This window comes from Rattus rattus, chromosome 7 (assembly GCF_011064425.1).
Source record: "Rattus rattus isolate New Zealand chromosome 7, Rrattus_CSIRO_v1, whole genome shotgun sequence".
NCBI lineage: Eukaryota > Metazoa > Chordata > Mammalia > Rodentia > Muridae > Rattus > Rattus rattus.
In genome coordinates this window covers 53,476,107-53,486,571 of record NC_046160.1, presented here as the reverse complement: position 1 = coordinate 53,486,571, position 10,465 = coordinate 53,476,107, and the positions used below count along the sequence as shown (strand labels likewise).

The following is a 10,465-nucleotide window of genomic DNA, read 5'->3' as shown; positions in this document are numbered from 1 at the left end:
TCAGGGCTTCAGTACACGCCTAGCACACACAAGGCTCTAGGTACATGCCTAGCACAACAAACAAAACAAAAACTAAAAAACAAAATCAAACAGAGGCAGCAGACTTCATCCAGATCATGGTTATGGTAGAACCAGAACCTCAGGCCTCCTGTTCAGCTGATTTCCCACTCTGTTGCTACCTCAAGATTACTACACTAGTAACCCTCTTTCCAGTGGTTCCAGGTACCACACCCATGTCCCCATGCATGCTATGCCATGCAAGGGCCCCACCACCCAAACAGCTCATTTTCAACCCTGGGAGGACATGTGCCACACTCCTACAGCCAGGCCTATAGTCTGTGGGCTTGAAGTCCCATCAGAACAGCAAGTACACTTCTGACGAGCGTTAGACAGAGCAGAGACTTGGCCACTGACATCAGGGGTTCTCTAAGGTCTAATCCTATGCTTGTCCTCTGCCTACGAGAGGACCTTTCCTTTCTCCTTCCTACCTACCTTTGGTCCGTGTTTATTTTCAACATCAGGTTCCTCGGTGAATGTCATTGCGTGCTTCACATGCTTTATGGAAACTTATTTTTGAGATTTATATAATAAATCACTGACACAGAGGTTTATTAAGGTTTTAGGGAATTGTTTCTATAGGATCTTGAAATAAATGTGTTCCTCAAAATTATCGGCTTACATTATTTGAAATAGTCCCATATTTTTGCCGAGCATCTAAGGATCTATAATGAAAGATGTGCACCATTTAGAAAAGTTCTTTTTTTAAGTAAAGATTATCTGCTGCAATGCCAATGGGGACTCATTTCTGATTTTGACATATAGTTTCTAGATACATTTTTTTCCAGAGCACACATTCATATTAGTTATGTAACCTGCTTTTGCAGAGACACCTCCACAGCCCTGTTGCAAACATGGTCAAGGCCACAGTTCTTGGACCGGTAAATATTCTCTTGCCCTCTGCTGGCAAAACTAAAAGCTCTCCAAGGACATGCCGACTAGACATCCACGTGGACCTCAAATATATACTCTTTACCCTGATTGTTTCAGCAAATGTTGCCTTGACAATGTGCATACCAGAAATGGAAATCTCTCTGTAGTGTCCCGCTTCTTATCAAGACATCAGTAAGTCAGGAGTTCTGTGTCATTGAGAAAGTTGTCACCCAGTGTGCTGGGGAGCGTTGTTCTGCATTAGTTATTAATTGACTTGCGTTGTGGTCTCTTCAGTCTCACTCACGTTCAGCACCATCAGCTGAATACAAATGAGACCACAGCCAGAAGAACTAGGGTCTCACAGCTCCCAGGGCTTCCTTGTGTGAGAAGATCCCCCTGAACTTGCTCTGCATTGCCAGGCATCCCTAGCCCATTCACAGTGGTCAAGGCGGAGCGCACCCACTTGGGTAAGGCCAGTAAGGCCACCCCTTTCTCTGTGGGGCAAGTCGGAGGACTGAGCTTTACACAGACCCAACTCATCCCTCAGGGCTGGTGGGGATCCCATGTCGGGGATGGAAGCTTGGCTCACAGATACCCTCTCCTCTTGAGTGATACCGGAAGTCTAGTGTCTGGACGAAGTTCTGCAGCAACTGCTTCTCTTCGATTTCGATTTCTCCATTTAAAGCTCAAGTAAACTTTGCACAGTCGGCCCTTTGGGTCCAGAGGTTCTAGATCCTCAGATTGAGCCAACTGTGGAAGAAAGGGTTTTGAGAACGACTACATGCATGCTGACACGTGCAGACGTTTTGCTTGTCGGAAGACACTATTTACAATGCATTAGGAATTACAGATAAAGTATAGGTGGTTCAAATTAGATGAGAGAACATGTGCAGGTGGTCTACGAATTTTACCACTTGCCACCATTTTACGCAAGGGAGTTGAGCATTCAAAAATTGTGATGTTCTCTGAGGTTCTGGAATCAATCCCTATGGATACTTAAGCATGATTATATTATTCTATCTCCTACTATGATACATGTTTTATTTATTTGCTTGCTTGCTTATTTATTTATTTATTTTAGTTCTTGCCTCCGGCGTCATTTTGTACTTTTTCCAGAGCTGGGGTCTGTTGGAGAGGTTTCAGGTTATGTGGTTGTAGTTCTGCTTGTATGTTCAGCAGATGCTCTGTCGGTTTGCCGGTCTCTTTGTTCTGTCAATAGGACAGGAGAAGAGCGAGGGCAAGTCTGGGGGAGCCAGAGACAATGGATGAGGCAGTGTATTACCCAGTGACACTGAGGTAACGAGGTTTGTGGGACTAAGATTAAAGTAAGACGAGTCACCGTGATGGTGAGCTTTCCTCGTCACCATGATGGTGAGCTTTCCTCTGGATGCGTCCAGCTGCTTCCTGCTGTAGTGTGATGGTGAGCTTTCCTCTGGATGCATCCAGCTGCTTCCTGCTGTAGTTCTGTTAAGTGAATACAGAAAAAACATGCAAAACAGATACAGAGGAGTCTGACTCCACCGGTGACTCAGAGTAGCCTGTGTGACTGGACAAGGGGTTGCTGTGCATATAGATCTAATTATCACATAAGAGTATTCAGGCACTCCTCTCAAAAGCAGGGTAGTGGACCAGAGATGTGAACTTGTTGTTCAGAGAACAACATAGCTAGTGGCCCTAGCTAAGCACGGTGTTGCACGTCTTTAATCCCAGCACCCTGGAAGCAGTAACAGGCATATGTCGGAGTTCAAGGCTAACCTGGTCTGTAGACTGAGTTCCAGGATAGCCAGGGCTACACAGAGAAACCCTCAGTCTGTCCAAAAAAAAAGACCCTCACATATGTGACAATCATATTTAACATTGATTATGTTTGCAGAAACATAAATTAAAAACAAGTATAAACATTTCTTATAGGCAGAACTCAAACTGTTTGTCGATGCTCTGTGTTGGTAAGACTGGACAGTGTGCCACCATCACTGCTGGTGCCTGGGAGGACAACCAGGAACTCAGTAGTGAAACTTTGCACGGACCTATTGACCCAGTACTTCTGCTGCTGCCCAGCTTTATAGGTGTACAGCGATCTGAGCTGGAAGGGTTCATCATGTCTCCTGAGTGCTGGGATTTAAGGCATGTACCAGTGTGCTTCATTGCTTTTCTGTCGATGTGAGAAAACACCATGACCCGTGCTATTTATAAAAGAAAGTGTTTATTTTGACTCATGGATCCAGAAAGAAAAGATTCCACTATGGCAAGAAAGCAGCAGGCACCACGGCAGGCATGGAGTAGAGAGCTGAGAGCTTACATCTTGAACTGCAAACATGAAGCAGACAGAGGGAACTGGACGTGGCATGAACCTTTAAACTAGCAAAGTCTACCTCCAGCAACACACTTCCTCCAAAAAGACCCTACCTCTAAAGCCTTTAGATGTTCAGGTGCTGGAGACTGTTCTCATTCAAACACTAACACCATGCCTGGCGGAGAGCCAAGAGGATAAGCTCACCTAGTTATCCATCTGAAGAGCACATGTTAAGTAAGCTGTGTGGTACTCACAAATGAGACGGTGGGGCAGCTGTGAAAAAGAAAAAAGATATTCTCAGAACACCAAGATTCAGAGTAAGCGATTAGATGGATATTTGGACAGAGATGTATATAGACAGAGTTATGTATAGATACAGAGGTATGTATCCATATAGAGGTAGGTAGAGACATATGTATAGAGGGCTAATTTTTTCCTATCAGAAAAGGGGAAGAAATAAGAATAATGATTATCGAAATCCCTGGAAGAATACATTTTAACTGTTTGCTTTTAAATTTTAAAATGTTTAAATTTAAATGAAAAAATAATATTTTTAAATAATGTAAAAAAATTATTAAAAGTGATTTTCCAGAGGGGACAGAGAAAAAGAAGATGAAGAGACAGATCTGGAAGTGACATTTCTTAAGCTCCATCGATCGATGTTGGTGCTCTGTAATTTTGGAGACTAATAATAAAGTGAAGTGGAACAGGGCAAAGGCCAGCACTGACATTGGAGACATACATTATTTATAATAATACCGAACGGCGGTATTCGTGTTAGCAGTGCCTCCAGCTGTTGGTCCTCTTCCCTGAGTTTCCGCTGCAGTCAGCCATGGGAGGGTATGGAGTCTGTGTGACTCACTTCAATTACATTTCCTGTTTCTCCTGTGCCTTCTCTCACTAACCGGTCAGCTCCACACAGGGCGATTCTTTGTGTTGCTCACGGAGTTAGCCTACACAGTGTCTGGTACATAGGTGCTCGAAAACGACGGGCTGAGTGAACCAAACTCCCCCAAGCAACAATCTATCCTTTTATGTATTTATTTCAGTGGCTAAAGCTGGTGTCAGATGGACACGACACAGCCTGATAGATTTTTATCTGAGCCCAGATGTTTTTAGTAGAACTACACCGGCATCCCTGTCCTTACTGACATGTATTCATGTCTGGACAACAGCCCTGGCCCCTGTTGCTGTGGCATGAGCTGCAGCTGGCTGTCCCCAATGGCCTAGACATTACCCAGGCTCATGCTGTGTTGAAAGTGGCCAAAAGGGCCAAGGATTTACTCTCCTCTCCTGTTGGGAGACTTCCAACCAGGCTGCTTTGAGGTGTTCCCTCCTTGCTTACTAGTCAGATTCTGTATTTTGAATGCCTGGGGAAATAAATCTCTTTTCAAAAATGTATCTGTACACAGACAAAAACTTTCTTTCTGTAGCTTTAAAGACAACCTGGGGAGATCTGAGTCACTAAAACCAGCATCCATTTTCCAAACCACTCTCTCAGCTCTTCATATCTCAGCATGAAACTTCGAGGAAAGCTGTACTCTGGGAATGAGACAGGGTGGGGTTTAGGTCTCACTTGGATGAGTGACAGAACTCACCTTCCGGGGACTCAGTTTATATATTGAGAATGTGCATTCTCTAAATCAAAAACATTTACATTTATTTACTGTGGACACACTCATGTGTGGATGAATGCCTCTGTTGTTTTGTGGTTGTATGTACGTGTGTGTATGTATGGAGTTCAGTGAACAATGTTTACGGGTCTCCTTTTACCATGTGGGTGGGTCCCGGGGACCAAACTCAGGTCATCAGGAGTGAGAATCACCTTCACCTGCTGAGACGTTTTACTGGTCCAGAACACTTAGCTTTCTATGTTGGAAATACTAGCAACTGTGTATTCTATAGCCCTAATACACAGTACCAAATGGAGCTTTTAATTTTTTTTAAAAAAGGCTATTTCTTTACTAATTATAGAGAAATAAGACCAGTGGGAAGGTGTGGACAATTACGACTTTTTTCCATTTCATCCATTCAGTGTATATGAGTAACTGTCACTGTCTTCAGACACACCAGAAGAGGGCGTCGGATCCCATCCCAGATGGGTTGTGAGCCACCATGTGGTTGCTGGGAGTTGAACTCAGGACCTTCGGAAGAGTAGTCAATGCTCTTAACCATTGAGCCATCTCCAGGTCCAATTACTACTCTTGAATGGTGAGGTTTTTGTGCTTTTTATGGTTGATGATTAAACTTTTTTGAATTTTTATATCTTATAAGATGACTTTTTAGTAGCTTTGTAATCAGAATTGTTAATAAAAATGGTTTATAACTTTTACAATTAAAAGTCCCCAATTCAGGGGTTGGGGATTTAGCTCCAGTGGTAGAGCGCTTGCCTAGGGAAGCAAAGGCCCTGGGTTCGGTCCCCAGCTCGAAAAAAAAAAAAAAAAGAAAAAGAAAAAAGTCCCCAATTCTTCTTGCAACGATTCTGTCTGGATTCTCAATAACAACAACAACAAAAAATTAAACCAAGTCAAGGAGATAGTATCTGTTCATTTCATTGACAAGCAGAGCTAAGGCACGGCAGCCTACAGACAAGATCTTAAAATGAGGATCGGATCTTAGCACAAAGGTCAAAGTTCGAACTTTCAAGACCTGGTAGGCAAGCCTTTGAAAGTATGGGTCAGTAAAAGAAATCTCACTGGCAGGGAATGAGGTTCTTTGGGAACCATAGCTCCCCATTCTGTGCTGGGAAAGGGTTGCCTTCAAAGGAGTGGGACTGATAGGCTTAGAGTAGGAAAACCCCCAGCAGCCATGGTAGCACCCTCTGAGACCAGCCTGGAGAAGTGTGGCGCTGGGGGTTTCCTATCTCGTCTGCATCACCACTGGAGGTGCTGGAAGCTCCCTCTGATTCAAAAGTCCAATCTCAGAGATTGGTACCCAAGAGGAAAGGAAGTGGCTGAGGTGGTGGTTGCTGTTTTCACAACCACTAAGCCCCTACTGTGTTCTGTCATTTCACAGGCTTGCGGCCAAGGTTGCAAGAAAAGTGGTGACGGAAGGCCTTTCTTACAGCTTGGTCTTGACACCCCAGACCTCTAACCACTCTGTATTTCACAAAGGAGGAAACAGGAAGGAGAGTTGAAAGAAAACGGGGGCTGGGTGTGGTTAATTTAAGAGCTGGAGAAGGCAGGTTCTTTACAAATGCATCTCCTGCTACTTTGGATGCTAAAAAGTCATTTCATTGTCTTTTCTGATAGCATCAATCAGATCTACTGATGACATCTGAGTCTGCTAGAGAGCTGTGCAACGTGCAAACCAGAACGAGCTACTTCACAGTTGCAAGTGTATGGGGCAAGGGCCAATTGACAAGTATAATTAGTTCTTATTATAGAGGCAACCTGGAGCAGGTGAGAGGTGGCAAGACATCTTTAAACCCTGGTACCGTCCAGAGGGACAGATAAGGGGTTCTGTCCTCTAGAGCAGGCTTCTCATTCTCCCGTAGCTCTGCTATCGTCCATTCCTACTTCCTACATACAGTTCTTGGACTTGTCCCTGGTCAGTCACATTTAGCACTTCTGAGAAGTTGGCACGAGGGCCTCCTGTCCTGTGAAGATGGAAATTCCCAGGTGTCTGTAAGGGCACCTGCCTGTTAAGTTCAGCCTCAGAAACTGAGCTAAAAGGTTCATGTTCTGAGTAGGAAAACAACCAGTCCGGTGAGAGACTGGAGCGTAAACAGGGCTGAGACAAAGAGAAGGTCAGCTTAAGTGGGTCATGAGACCAGAGTGGATGGAGTGGGGCTCTCTGGGAGGCCTATCCCGGCCCCACCTTCTCCAGAGGCAGGGTGACTCAGCACTTCCTATTATTACGAAGGCCAAACCCAAGAGGCCCTATCAAGGCTGACTGCTGTAAAACTACACTGTTCTCCTGTCTTCTGGTACATTCTCTGTCTGTATTGTAAAAGGTTGTTCCAGAGGCAGTGTGTGCAGTTCATCTCAGCGTTTGATGGTACTTTATGACTTTTTTAAAAAATTTGAACCAACATCTGGGATTGGCTAAGCTTTGGGCTAATGCTAGCTTCTTTTGTCAGTATTGTCCCCTAATAACTTCCATTTATGGGTGATCCCTAGGTGCCAATGTAACGTGAACAGCTTTACAAGGACATTTTGTGTACCTCTCAGAAGCTGACCAAAAGGTAAGAATTACCATGTCTGTTTGCAAATGAGAAACTGGAGGCTTGGTGATGTTATATGACACTTGAAGAGGAAACCCCCCTTGGGGTTGGGGATTTGGCTCAGTGGTAGAGCGCTTGCCTAGCAAGCGCAAGGCCCTGGGTTCGGTCCCCAGCTTGGGGGAGGGGGGGAAGAAGAGGAAACCCCCACGAAAGGCCTGAATAAGTCAAGTGGGGTCTTTAGTAACAGCTGGTGGGACTGTCCCAAGTGGATTGGCAGGAAGCAGCCCTGACCTCCAGTTGGTTATTTTTAAGGGCAAACAGACAGACAGACACCTGCAATTGTGCCCAATACACCTGCAACAAGCCAGCATTGTTTGCAGAAGCCAGCAATGGCAGTTGAATGGTCAGGCAGTTAACCTTTAGCTCAGGGGCACACTGTGTAGGAATTTGGGGCTGGTCCAGAGACCAGTTTTACCCAAGATAGTTTTAGCACTTAGACTGTCTTTAGGGATACTTCCATGAGATGGCACGATAGTTCAGTGCCCACTACAGTTACAATGTTTAAGGACTAGGAGAACTGACTACAGGCGTATAATAGCTCTTCAAGATGAACATGTTTTGTTCGGTACCTCCATTTTCCAAGTATGGATTCTGTAGATTTATTATCTAGGTCTAGATTCTTCCAGTCACTTAAGACAGGACAGTGTTCACTGTGAATAGAGAAGCTTAGAGCACACTCTCTTACTCTCTGAAATTAGACTTTCACAGTAACTGGGCTGCAGTGGCAGAGGCAGGGCACTGCCTTCCAAAAGTTAGCAGCTGTACACATTGTCGTCAGAGTGAAACTCACGAAGGGCAAAGGTTTGGAATTGCTTCTTTCCTTATCCTTAGCTGTCGGTGTGTAGAAAGTGACCTTTATGTACTGCATTGGGAATGTGTGAGTACAGAGGTGAGGGTGGCTGAGGCAGAGTCTCCCTTGAAGACTGAGGATCCTTCTTATATAATTGATGTCTTTTACTTTGCCGATTGGAGAATAGGAATGGCTCATACATGATGACGTGGGCTAGGGGTGTAGTCAGGTCAAGGTGGAAAACCAGTGCTTGCAAAGCTCGTGGCTGGCTCAGTGGTTAAGAGCACTGACTGCTCTTCTGAAGGTCCTGAGTTCAATTCCCAGCAACCACATGGTGGCTTACAACCATCTGTGATGAGATCTGATGCCCTCTTCCGGTGTGTCTGAAGACAGCTACAGTGTAGTTATGTAAATGAAATAAATACATCTTAAAAAAATAAACAAGCAAAGCTGGTGACTACTTAAACTTCTCAACCTGATTTCTTTCTCTTCAATGTCTCTAAATTGCCTTTTTCCTTTCTTCAAAGTGTATAAGGAGATCTATCCTGGATTTAAGACTAACATTTGGAGGATGTAAAAGAATCTCTTTCTCGGTTGCTGGTGTTGCCAAACAAATTAGCTATTCTTTCCGGAAGAACAAAGGGGAGCAAAACATTCTGCAGTTCTAAACCTCATGCTTTCTACTCTAATGCTGTGGCTATCACTTTTCATCTTTTTAAATAAGATCCTTATCATGAAGCTCCATACCAGCCCTAAATTACTATTAAACTTGATTACTTGATAAATTACTGTTAATTTTCATTGGTTTGTCCCCCAGTAAATTCATGAAACCTGTTTTCTGATTCTAATTCTGCTTATTACTATCCCCCCTCCTTTTACATTAGCTCTCTGGTTGTTGAGAGGAAAAGTATTGGCTCAGGACCCCCAAGACCAAGTTCTCAGCCCTAAGATTTATTTGCCCCAGTGAGACAAAGGCAGGAGACAGAGGATGTGTGAGAAAGAGAAGAGAACAGGGGAGAGAGAGAAGGGGTATTTGTCCCATGGGGACAAAAGACTGCCTATGAATAAGAGGGTACGAACGTGGCCCATAGGCAAATGGAGGTTTATAAAGGTAAAGGGGAAACCCTGTGCTGGGATGACGTGTTTAATTTTAATTGGGTGTGTTAATTAGGTGAGCAAAGGGGACTCTTGATTGCTGGACTTCAATACTTTGATAGCTGGACCTTGGTAATCAGCCTCAGGAGGAGGAAGTGGCCAAATGAGGGACTAGACCTTGGCAGCCCGCTTTAGGAATGTAATCTAATGATTCCTAGCAAGGCAGAGGGAGTGTAGGAGAAGGACAAGGCCAGCAGGAGCCATGCTCACCACAGGAGCCAGCCAGAGTCCCTGCAGTTGTGCTTTCTTCCTTTTATGGCTAAAACTCTTCCGAGCTTTCCTTGGCTATGAGACTCACAAGTAGAGGCATCATCATTCTCTTGAGGAAGGTGTGTCTGGGAGTTTAGGTAACTCTGGCTTCCCTAAAGCTAGCTGCTTCTTCCTTCTTCCTGCTTTCACTGCTGTTCCAAGTCAGTCCTGAACACTGGTGGCAAGACAGCAGGGCTGGCAATGTGGAGGAGAGTGGGGGGGCCACTGTTCAACTGGTGGGGCCCCCTTCATCACACCAGCTCAGCAAGGATCCTAAGGGCCTCCGTTCTAATAGCAATTTGTGTGCATTCTGGAAACTTAACTTGCAGATAAAACCAAAGACCACAACTCTTGTGAATCCTCTTACTTTTCTGCCAATCCTTCTCAACATCCTGCATTCATTTCCATCCATTCATTTACCTTCTTCTCTCCCATCTCCCTATATACTTGGGTACCCCAGGACTAAGTTCTCTGCTTTTTGTCCCCCTCTTTTGTTTTGTCACAGAGGATGGCTTATGTGTGACTGGCTCAGTCATTCATTTGTTTATTCATTCGAAGTGATCTGGTGAGGACCTACATTCTGCTAAGTTCTGGAGATATAAAAATGAATGAGGCGTGGCTCTCAGGTGCAGGGAGTCCTTGGGTGAAATGAGAGAGGGAAAAGCGGCTATAGACAAGGACTTTTAATGTGGTACTGAGTGCCTCCGTGGAGTATTGTGTGTGTGGTTACAGAGGAAGCCCTGGCTTGAGAGTAGAGAGGTTGATAGGGAAGGCATTCATGTCATGGGTCCAGGGTCATTCAGAGATTCAGACATTAATAAAC

At 44.6% G+C, this 10,465-nt stretch overlaps 1 long non-coding RNA gene across 1 annotated transcript; it reads left to right on the top strand.

Annotated features, from left to right (window-relative positions):
* Nucleotides 1-7,148: 7,148 nt before the first annotated feature.
* LOC116905133 lies at nucleotides 7,149-8,557 on the top strand. The gene is made up of 3 exons (XR_004388488.1): nucleotides 7,149-7,222; nucleotides 7,345-7,409; nucleotides 8,426-8,557. It is a non-coding gene; the product is annotated as an uncharacterized LOC116905133 (long non-coding RNA).
* Nucleotides 8,558-10,465: the final 1,908 nt, after the last annotated feature.